This window comes from Cupressus sempervirens, chromosome 2, assembly GCF_028749045.1.
Source record: "Cupressus sempervirens isolate cs-2001-9-10 chromosome 2, ASM2874904v1, whole genome shotgun sequence".
NCBI classification, from domain to species: Eukaryota; Viridiplantae; Streptophyta; class Pinopsida; order Cupressales; family Cupressaceae; genus Cupressus; species Cupressus sempervirens.
Genome location: NC_143119.1, coordinates 556,628,298 through 556,640,507, shown reverse-complemented (window position 1 = coordinate 556,640,507; position 12,210 = coordinate 556,628,298).

The window sequence follows — 12,210 nt, the reverse complement described above, 5'->3', positions numbered from 1 at the left end:
ACCCCGCCAAGTACTCTCACCAAGTCGACTCTTTGAGTTTTTTCATCAAGTCACCAGAACAAGTACTCTCACCAAGTTGACTCTTTAAGTCCATTCAACAAGTCACCCCACTAGGGGAGCCCACCAAGTACTCTCACCAAGTTGACTCTTTAAGTTTGTTCATCAGTTCACCCCACCAAGTACTCTCACCAAGTTGACTCTTAAAGTTTGCTCATCAACTCGAGCCACCAAGTACTCTAACCAAGTTGACTCTTTAAGTTCATTCATCAAGTCACCCCACCAAGTACTCTAACCAAGTCGATTCTTCAAGTGTGTTCATCAAGTCACCCCACCAGCTACTCTCACCAAGTCAACTCTTTAAGTCTCTTCATCAAGTCACCCCACCAAGTACTCTTACCAAGTCAACTCTTTACGTCCATTCATCAAGTCACCCTTCCAAGTCAACCCTTTAATTCCATTCATCAAGTCAACCCTTTAATTCCATTCATCAAGTCACCCCACCAAGTACTCTCACCAAGTTGACTCTTTAAGTCCTTTCATCAAGTCATCGCACCAAGTTGACTCTTTAAGTTCATTCATCAAGTCACCAGAACAAGTACTCTAACCAAGTTGATTCTTTAATTTCATTCATCAATTCACCCCACTAGGTCGGCCCACCAAGCACTCTTACCAAGTCAAATCTTTAAGTCCTTTCATCAGTTCAGCCTGCCAAGTACTCTCACCAAGTTGACTCTTTAAGTCTGCTCATCAAGTCGCGCAACCAAGTACTCTCACCAAGTCAACTCTTTAAGTTCTTTCATCATTTCACCCCACCAAGTACTCTAACCAATTCGATTCTTCAAGTGCATTCATCAAGTCACCCGACCAAGAACTCTCACTAAGTTGACTGTTTAGCTCTGTTCATCAGGTAAACCCACCAAGTACTCACACCAAGTCAACTCTTTAGGTCCATCCATCAAGTCACCTGACCAAGTCGACCCGTCAAGTGCATTTATCAAGTCACCCCACCAAGTAATCTCACCAATTTGACTCCTTAACTCTGTTCATCAAGTCACCACACCAAGTACTCTCACCAAGTCAACTCTTTAGGTCCGTTCATCAAGTCACCCCACCAAGTACTCTCACCAAGTCGACATTTTAACTTTGTTGATCAAGTCACCCCACCAAGTACTCTCACCAAGTCAACTCTTTAGGTCTATTCATCAAGTCACCCCACCAGGTCGACCCTTCAAGAGTGTTCATCAAGTCACCCCACCAAGTACTCTCACCAAGTTGACTATTTAAGTCTGTTCATCAAATCACTCGACCAAGTACTCTCACCAAGTCAACTCTTTTGGTCTGTTTATCAAGTCACCCCGCCAAGTTGACCCTTTAAGTTCATTTTTCAAGTTACCCCACCAAGTACTCTCACCAAGTCGACTCTTTAAGTCCTTTCATCAAGTCACCCCACCAAGTCGACTCTTCAAGTCCATTCATCAAGTCATCAGAATAAGTACTCTCACAAAGTTGACTCTTTAAGTCACTTCATCAATTCACCCCACCAGGTCGGCCCATCAAGTACTCTCACCAAGTTGACTCTTTAAGTCCGTTCATTAGTTCACCCCGCCAAGTACTCTCACCAAGTTGACTCTTTAAGTCCGCTCATCAAGTCACACCACCAAGTACTCTCACCAAGTCAACTCTTTACATTCGTTCATCAAGTCACCAGAACAGGTACTCTCACCAAGTCGACTCTTTAAGTTCGTTCATCAAGTCACCCCACCAGGGTAGCCCACCAAGTACTCTCACCAAGTTGACTAAGTTTCATCAGTTCACCCTGCCATGTACTCTCACCAAGTTTACTCTTTAAGTTTGCTCATCAAGTCGAGCTACCAAGTACTCTCACCAAGTCACTTCTTTGAGTCTGTTCATCAAGTCACCCCACCAAGTACTCTAACCAAGTTGACTCTTCAAGTGCATTCATCAAGTCACCCCACCAAGTACTCTTACCAAGTTGACTCTTTAAGTCTGTTCATCAAGTGACCCCACCAAGTATTCTCACCAAGTCAACTCTTTAGTTCTGTTCATCAAGTCACCCCACAAAGTCAACCCTTCAAGTGTGTTCATCAAGTCTCCCCACCAAGTAGTCTCACCAATTTGATTGTTTAAGTCTATTCATCAAGTCATTCAACCAAGTACTCTCACCAAGTCAACTCTTTAGGTCCATTCATCAAGTCACCCTGCCAAGTCAACCCTTTAAGTTCATTCATCAAGTCACCCCACCAAGTACTCTCACCAAGTTGACTCTTTAAGTTCTTTCATCAAGTCACCCCACCAAGTCGACTCTTTAAGTCTATTCATCAAATCACCAAAACAAGTACTCTCACCAAGTCGACTCTTTATGTCCGTTCATCAAGTCACCCCACCAGGTCGGCCCACCAAGTCGACTCTTTAAGTCCTTTCATCAAGCCACACCACTAATTTGACTCTTTAAGTCTGTTCATCAAGTCACCAGAACAAGTACTCTCACCAAGTTGAATCTTTATGTCTATTCATCAAGTCACCCCACCAGGTCGGCCCACCAAGTACTCCCACAAAGTAGAGACTTTCAGTCCGTTCATTAGTTCACCATACCATGTACTCTCACCAAGTGGACTCTTTAAGTTTACTAATCAAGTTGAGCAACCAAGTACTCTAACAAAGTCGACTCTTTGAGTTCGTTCATCAAGTCACCAAAACAAGTACTCTCACCAAGTCAACTCTTTAAGTCTGTTCAACAAGTCATCCCACTAGGGCAGCCCACCAAGTACTCTCACCAAGTCAACTCTTTAAGTTTGTTCATCAGTTCACCCCGCCAAGTACTCTCACCAAGTTGACTCTTTAAGTTTTCTCATCAAGTCGAGCCACCAAGTACTCTCACCAAGTTGACTCTTTAAGTTCATTTATCAAGTCACCCCACGAAGTACTCTAACCAAGTCGATTCTTCAAGTGCATTCATCAAGTCACCCCACCAAGTAATCTCACCAAGTTGACTCTTTAATTTATTTCATCAAGTCACCCCACCAACTACTCTCAGCAAGTCAACTCTTTAGGTCCGTTCATCAAGTCACCCTTCCAAAGAAACCCTTTAGGTTCGTTCATGAAGTCACCCCACCAAGTACTCTCACCAAGTCGACTCTTTAAGTCCGTTCATCAAGTCATACTTCGAAGTTGACTCTTTAAGTCCGTTCATTAAGTCAGCAGAACAAGTACTCTAACAACGTTGACTCTTTAAGTCCGTTCATCAAGTCACCCCACTAGGTTGGCTCACCAAGCAATCTTACCAAGTAAACTCTTTAAGTTCTTTCATCAAGTCACCCCACCAAGTACTCTAACCAATTCAATTCTTCAAGTGTGTTCATCAAGTCACCCGACCAAGTAATCTCAGCACGTTGACTCTTTAAGTCTGTTCATCAAGTCACCCCACCACCCCACCAGGTCGACCGACCAAGTACTCTCACAAAGTTGACTGTTTAAGTTTGTTCATCAGTTCACCCTGCCAAGTACTATCACTAAGTTGACTCTTTATGTCAGCTCATCAAGTCGAGCCACCAAGTACTCTCACCAAGTCAACTTTTTGAGTCCATTCGTCAAGTCACCCTACCAAGTACTCTAAGAAAGTCAATTCTTCAAGTACATTCATCAAGTCACCCCACCAAGTACTCTCACCAAGTTGACTCTTTAGGTCTATTCATCAAGTCACCCCACCAACTACTCTCACCAAGTCAACTCTTTAGGTCTCTTCATCAAGTCACCCTGGCATGTTGACCCTTTAAGTCTATTAATCAAGTCACCCCACCATGTAATCTCACCAAGTTGACTCTTTAAGTCCTTTCATCAAGTCACCCCACCATGTACTCTCACCAAGTTGACTCTTTAAGTCCTTTCATCAAGTCACCCCACCAAGTCAACTCTCTAAGTTCATTAATCAAGTCGGTAGAACAAGTACTCTCATTAAGTTGACTCTTTATGTCTGTTCATTAAGTCACCCCACCAATTTAGCCCACAAAGTACTCCCACCAAGTTGACTCTTTATGTTCGTTCATGAGTTCACCTCGTCAAGTACTCTCACCAAGTTGACTCTTTAGGTTCGCTCATCAAGTCGCGCCACCAAGTACTCTCACCAAGTCAACTCTTTAAATTGGTTCATCAAGTCACCCCACCAAGTACTCTAACCAAGTCGATTCTTCAAGTGAATTCATCAAGTTACCCACCAAGTCCTCTCACCAAGTCGACTCTTCAAGTCTGTTCATCAGGTCACCCCACCAAGTTGACTCTTTAATTCTGTTCATCATGTCACCCCACCAGGTCGGCCCACGAAGTACTCTCACTAAGTCAACTCTTTAAGTTTGTTCATTAGTTCACCCAGCCAATTACTCTCACCAAGTTGAATCTTTAAGTACACTCATCAAGTCGTGTCACCAAGTACTCACACCAAGTCAACTCTTTAAGTGCGTTCATCAAGTCACCCCACCAAGTACGCTAACCAAGTCGATTCTTCAAGTGCATTCATCAAGTCATCGCACCAAGTACTCCTAGCAAGTTGACCCTTTAAGTCCATTCATCAAGTCACCCCACCAAGTACTCTCACAAAGGTGACTCTTTAAGTCCTTTCATCAAGTCACCCCACCAAGTTGACTCTTTAAGTCTGTTCATCAAGTCACCAGAACAAGTACTCTCACCAAGTTGACTCTTTAAGTCTGTTCATCAAGTTAGCCCACCAGGTCAGCCCACCAAGTAATCTGACCAAGTCGACTCTTTAAGTCCATTCATCAGTTCACCCTGCCAATTACTCTCACCAAGTTGACCCTTTAAGTCCGCTCATCAAGTCATGCCACCAATTACTCTCACCAAGTCAACTTTTTACATCCATTCAACAAGTCACAAGACCAAGTACTCTAACCAAGTCGACTCTTTAAGTCCGTTCATCAGATCAGCCCACTAGATCAGCCCACAAAGTACTCCCACCAAGTTGACTCTTTAAGTACGTTCATCAGTTCACATCACCAAGTACTCTCATGAAGTTGACTCTTTAAGTCTTCTCATCAAGTCGTGCCACCAATTACTCTCACCAATTTGACTCTTTAAGTCTGTTCATCAAGTCACCCCACCAAGTACTCTAACCAAGTCAATTCTTCAAGTGTGTTCATCAAATCACCCCACCAAGTACTCTCACCAAGTCGACTCTTTAAGTCTATTCATCAAGTCACCCCACCAAGTACTCTCACCAAGTCAACTCTTTAGGTTCGTTCATCAAGTCACGCTCCCAAGTCAACCCTTTAAGTTTGTTCATCATGTCACCCCGCCAAGTCGACTCTTCAAGTCCATTCATCAAGTCACCCCACCAAGTACTCTCACCAAGTTGAATCTTTAAGTTCATTCATCAAGTCACCCCACCAAGTACTCTCACCAAGTTGACTCTTTAAGTTCGTTCATCAAGTCACCCCACCGAGTACTCTCACCAAGTCAACTGTTTAAGTCTATTCATCAAGTCACCCTACTTGGTTGGCCCACAAAGTACTCTCACCAAGTCAACTCTTTAAGTTCATTCATCAAATCACCTCACCAGGTCGCCCCAGCAAGTACTCTCACCAAATCGACTCTTTAAGTCTGTTCATCAAATCACCCCACTAGGTCGGCCCACCGAGTACTCTCATGAAGTTGACTCTTTAAGTTTGTTTATCATGTCATGCCACCAGGTCAGCCCGCTATGTACTCTCACTAGGTCGACTCTTGAAGTTTGTTCATCAAGTCACCCCACCAAGTACTCTCACCAAGTCGACTCTATAAGTCTTTCCATCAATTCAGCCCACTAGGCTGAGTACTCTCACCAACTTGACTCTTTAAGTCCATTCATCAAGTCACCCCACCAAGTACTCTCACCAAGTTGACTCTTTAAGTTCTTTCATCAAGTCACCCCACTAGGTCGGCCCACCAAGTACTCTCACCAAGTTGACTCTTTAAGTGCATTCATCAAGTCACCCCATGAGGTCATCCCACCAAGTACTCTCACCAAGTTAGCTCTTTAAGTCCAGTAATCAAGTCACCCCACTAGGTCAGCCCACCAAGTACTCTCAGCAAGTCAACTGTTTATGTTCGTTCATCAAGTCACCCCACTAGGTCGGCCCACTAAGTACTCTCACCAAGTGGATTCTTTAGGTGCATTCATCAAGTCACCCTACCAGGTCAGCACACCAGGTACTCTCAACAAGTTGAATGTTTAAGTTCTTTCATCCATTCACCCAACTAGGTCAACTCACCAAGTACTCTCACCAAGTTGAATCTTTAAGTTCTTTCATTAAGTCACACAACCAGGTTGGCCCACCAAGTACTCTCACCAAGTTCACTCTTTAAGTTTGTTCATCAAGTCACTCCACTAGGTCAGCCCACCAAGTACTCTAACCAAGTCCTCTCTTTAAGTTTTTTCATCAAGTCACCCCATAAAGTACTCTCACCAAGTTGACTATTTAAGTTTGTTCATATAGTCAACCCACCAAGTCATCCCACCAAGTTGACTCTTTAAGTCTATTCATCAAATCACCCCACTGGGTCAGCCCACCAAGTACTCTCACCATTTTGACTCTTTAAGTCCATTCATCAAGTCACCCCACCAGGTTGGCCCACCAAGTACTCTCACAAAGTTGACTCTCTAAGTTCGTTCATCAAGTCACCCCGCCAGGTCATCCCACAAAGTACTCTCACCAAGTTGACTATTTATGTTTGTTCATCAAGTCACCTCTCCAGTTCAACCCACCAAGTTGACTCTTTAATTTTGTTCATCAGTTCACCCAGCCAATTCAGCCCACCAAGTACTCTCACCAAGTTGACTCTTTAAGTTCATTCACCAAGTCACTTGGCCAGGTCAAGCCACCAAGTACTCTCACCAAATTGACTCTTTAAGTTCGTTCAAGTCACCTTGCAAGGTTTTCCCACCAAGTACTGTCACTAAGTCGACTCTTTAAGTTTGTTCATCAAGTCACCTCGCCACTTCGGGCCACCAAGTACTCTCACCAAGTCGACTCTTTAAGTTCATTCATCAAGTCACCCTGCCAGGTTAGCCCACAAAGTACTCTCACCAAGTTGAATTTTTAAGTTTGTTCATCAAGTCACCCCACTAGGTTGGCCCACCAAGTATTCTCACCAAGTTGACTCTTTAAGTTTGTTCATCAAGTCACCTTGCCAGGTCAACCCACAAAGTACTCTCACCAAGTCGACTCTTTAAGTTTGTTCATGGGGTCACCCCGCCAGGTCAGCCCACCAAGTTGACTCTTTAAGTTTGTTCATCAAGTTAGTCTTCCATGTCGACCCACCAAGTTGACTCTTTAAGTTCATTCATCAAGTCACCTCGCCAGGTTAGCCCACCAAGTACTCTGACCAAGTCGACTCTTTAAGTTTGTTCATCAAGTCATCCCACCAATTCGGCCAACCAAGTACTCTCACCAAGTCGACCCTTTAAGTTCGATCATCAATTCACCCTACCAGGTTGGCCCACCAAGTACTCTAACAAATTTAACTCTTTAGGTTTGTTCATCAATTCACCCCACCAGGTTGGCCCACCGAGTACTCTCACCAAGTTGACTCTTTAAGTTCATTCATAAAGTTACCCCACTAGATCGACCCACCAAGTACTCTCACAAAGTCGACTCTCTAATTTCATCCATCAAGTCACCCTGCCAGGTCAGCCCACCAAGTACTCTCACAAAGTCACCTCGCTAGTTTGACTCACCAAGTCGACTCTTTAAGTTCATTCATCAAGTCACCTGGCCAAGCCAGCCCACCAAGTACTCTGACCAAGTTGACTCTTTAAGTTCGTTCATCAAGTCACCTAACCAGATCAGCCCATCGAGTACTCTCACCAAGTTAACTCTTTAAGTTTGTTCATCAAGTCAACCCGCCAAGTCGGCCCACCAAGTACTCTCACTAAGTCGACTCTTTAAGTTTGTTCATCAAGTCACCCTGCCGAGTTGGCCCACCAAGTCGACTCTTTAAGTTCGTTCATCAAGTCACCCTGCCAGGTCGGCCCACCAAGTTGACTATTTAGGTTCTTTCATCAATTCACCCCACCAAGTACTCTCACAAAGTCAAAGTTCATTCATCAAATCACCCTGCCAAGTCTGACTGCCAAGTAATCTCACCAAGTTGACTCTTTAGGTTTGCTCATTAAGTCACCCCACCAGGTCAGCCCACCAAGTGGACTCTTTAAGTTCGTTCATCAAGTCACCCGGCCAGGTTGGCCCACCAAATCACCAAGTACTCTCACCAAGTCGACTCTATAAGTTTGTTCATCAAGTCACCCCGCCAGGTCGGCCCACCAAGTTGACTCTTTAAGTTCTTTCATCAAGTCACCCCGCCAGGTCGATCAACAAGTCGACTCTTTAAGTTCATTCATCAATTCACCCTGCTAGGTCAGCCCACTAAGTACTCTTGCCAAGTTGACTCTTTAAGTTTGTTTAGGCTAGCCAAGTCTATTGGCCAAGTCATCTCACAACCAGGCTAGCCAGCTCTGCTCACCAAAGCATCTCACCATGTGGGCTCACCAAGTCACCCCAAAAAGTCACCTCAATGAGTTGACTCTTTAAGTCTTCTCACCAAGTCAACTCACCACATTGACTTACTATATCACCTTACCAAGTTGCCCCAATTGGTCACATCTTGAAGTCTGCTCACCATGTCAAATTTCTAGCTTTATTTCCCAAGTCGCCTCGCCAAGGTGGCTCACGAGTCAAAAGTTCAAGTGTGCCCTCCAAATTGAGTCTTTAAGTTTTCCTACAAAGTTCGCTCACCAGGTTGGCTCACCGAGTCAAGATGTCTCACCTAGTTGACTTACCATCTTTCCTCACCATCAATTTATTCCCGTGGCTCATGAAATCATGCCACCTAACCGATGTCAGTTTTTGGCTCCATTGTCAAATTTAGCAAAAACGGGGTCATGGATGGCTATTCGGTTACATTTTTCAATGAATTAATTTTTTTAAGGCACTTGTCTGCATGAATGAATATTTTTGAATGTTGAGCAAGCCTTCCACTAATATCTTATATAGGAGAGGTAGTGTGCTCAAAATAAAGTCAAGTCATAATTTTCAAATCGGGTAGCCTTTGATATAAAATGGAAGTTGAGCCATTCTAGCCAAGCTATAATTTTCAAATTGGGTTGCTTACTATACAAAATTCAAGCCGAGCCATCATTTTCAAATTTGGGTAGATAGTGATATAAAATGGGTACCCGAGCCATTCTACATGAGTCATAATTCTCAAATTGGGTAGCTTCTAATATAAAATGGTCATCAAGTCATTCTAGTCAGTCTCCAAAAATTGATCAATTTACTCCCCTGACTGATGCAATCAAATCACCTAACCAATTCCAATCTTTGTCTCTGTTGACAAGCTCATCAAAAATGGGGTTGTGGATGGCTATTCAGTCACATTTTTCATTGAATTTGGTTTTAAGGTACTTGTCCACTGAGTGTACATTTCTAATGTAGAGTAAGCCTTACACTAATAGCTTATATAGGGGAGGTAGTGTACTTGAAAAATGGTGGGCGAGCCATCCTGGCCGACCCGATTTGGGTGAGCCAGCCTGGTCGACCCAATCTGGGTGAGCCATTCTGGCCGACTTGATCTAGCTGAGCCATTTCCATCGACCTGATCTGGCCGAGCTCAAAAAACGATGTCGTGGATGGCTGTTTGGTCACATTTTTTATTGAATTGGATTTTTAAGGGATTTGTCCGTGCTATCACAAATTTCCAATGCAAAAGGAGCCTCGCACTAATAGCTTATATAGGAGAGGTGGTTGCCACGAGCCTCTCCCATGTCCCTTTCATTGATTCAACATTGGTGTCTAGGCGGATCAGATTGTTGGATTTTCAAACAGTGTATGTTGATGTTGAATCAATGAAAGGGGCATGAAGTGATCTCTGAGTGCTTTTCCTCAGCTCTCCTTTAGATCATGTTTTCTGATGACTCAATTTTTGAAAAGGTGAGGTAGCGGTTGTCGATCCATGGTGTGTCTTTTTGGTGATTTTAAAACTTGATCTAAACGTGAGCCCTTGTCTAGCACTCTGGAGTTGCTTGGTATAATGGCAATTTGCTATGGGTGCTTGGCACTCTAGCAATTGGTCGCGGTGTACTTATCGAGGCTACATGGGAGCTTGAATACCAAAAAATCTTGGCAAAAAATGGTGGTCAAACCATGTTGGCCGACCCGATCTGGGTGAGCCATGTCGACCAACCCAATTTGGGTGAGCCATTTTCATCGACCCAATATAGCCGAGCTCTGAAAATGGTGTCATGGATGGCTGTTTGGTCACATTTTTTATTGAATTGGATTTTTAAGAGATTTGTTTGTGCTATCGCAAATTTCAAATACATAAGGAGCCTCGCACTAATAGATTATATAGGAGAGGTGGTTTTTGCGAGCCTCTCCCACACCCCTTTCATTGATTCAACATTGGTTTCTAGGTGGATCAGATTGTTGGATTTTCAAATGGTGTATGCTAATGTTGAATCAATGAAAGGGGCATGAAGCAATCTTTGAGTGCTTTTCCTCGGCTCTCCTTTAGATCATGTTTTCTGATGACTCAATTTTGGAAAAGGTGAGGCAGTGGTTGCCAATCCATGGCATATCTTTTTGGTAATTTTAAAACTTGATCTAAACATGAGCCCTTGTCTAGCACTTCGCCGTTGCTTGGTATAATGACAATTTTGTATGGGTTCTCGGTGCTCTAGCAATTTTTCATGGTGTACTTATCATGGCTACATGGGAGCTTTAATATCAAAAGCTCTCAGTGAAAAATAGTGGCCGAGCCATGTTGGTTGACCTGATATCAGCGAGCCATGCTGGCCAACCCAATCTGGCCTAGCCATTTTTGTCAACTCGATCTTGTCAAGCTCCAAAAATGGTGTAGTGGATGACTGTTTGGTCACATTTTTCATTGAATTGGATTTTAAGGGATTTGTCTATGCTATCATAGATTTTGAATGCAGAAGGAGCCTCACACTAATAGCTTATATAGGAGAGGTGGTTTTCGCGAGCCTATCCCATGGCCCTTTCATTGATTCAACATTGGTGTCTAGGCGGATTGGATTGTTGGATTTTCAAACGGTGTATGTTGATGTTGAATCAATGAAAGGGGCATGAAGCGATCTCTGAGTGCTTTTCCTTAGCTCTCCTTTAGATCATGTTTTCCAATGACTCAATTTTGGAAAAGGTGAGGTAGTGGTTGCCGATCCATGGTGTGTCTTTTTGGTCATTTTAAAACTTTATCTAAACGTGAGCCCTTGTCTAGCACTTCAGTATTGCTTGGTATAATCGTAGTTTGCTATGGGTGCTTGGTGCTCTAGGCATTTGTCATGGTGTACTTATTGCGGTTACATGGGAGCCTTTGTTATTGGAAGCTCCCCATGGCCATTCGATGAGAAGAGCCATTACTTGTGTGAGCAAGGACGAATGCAGCCTTGAATTCCAAACAAAATCAACGACATCGGATCTATATATAAGAGCAGAATGAAGTAGCAGCCCATTTTATATGCGTAGCTCCCCTATGTTGCTCTTCTTTCTCACTCCATCAGCACAAATTTGGGAGATTTTTTACAATGATTGTCATTCCAACATGTCATTGTGGTGATTTGGAGAGCTATGCTAAGGGTGGGAGCTTGTGTCTAGCATTTGGGATGTTTTTGTGAGCAAGTAGGGGAGCTTCTCTTATTGGAACCTCTCTATGGCATTTGAATATAGACCCAATGTTGACGATATCGATGGATATGAGCCTTGAATTCTAAATTTGTTCATAGCTAACATGGGTTTTTGTGAGAGATGGGTACAAAAGCACATCTCGATTGCTACACGGGAGCTCCCTAAGGTAGCCTCTATGCCAACTCAATCGACACAACATTGGGAATGGTTTGATAGTGGTTGTCATTCCAATGTGTCATTGGGGGATGTCTTGGAAAGTGGTCTTTCAAGGGCAATCTTGCATCTAGCACTTGGATTGTCCATCATGTCACAAGTGAATGGGGAGATATCTCTATGAACGGGGGCATGGTAATTGTAAGAGAGAATTGACCTAGTCAGAGCATTGGCCTTGGGCCATTGTGACGGCCTTAAAATTTCTCTTTAATTGCAACCTATGTTTGCACAGTAGCAGACTTTGCATGTAAGATTGGCCTTGTTCTTGATAGTTCTAGGAGATGAC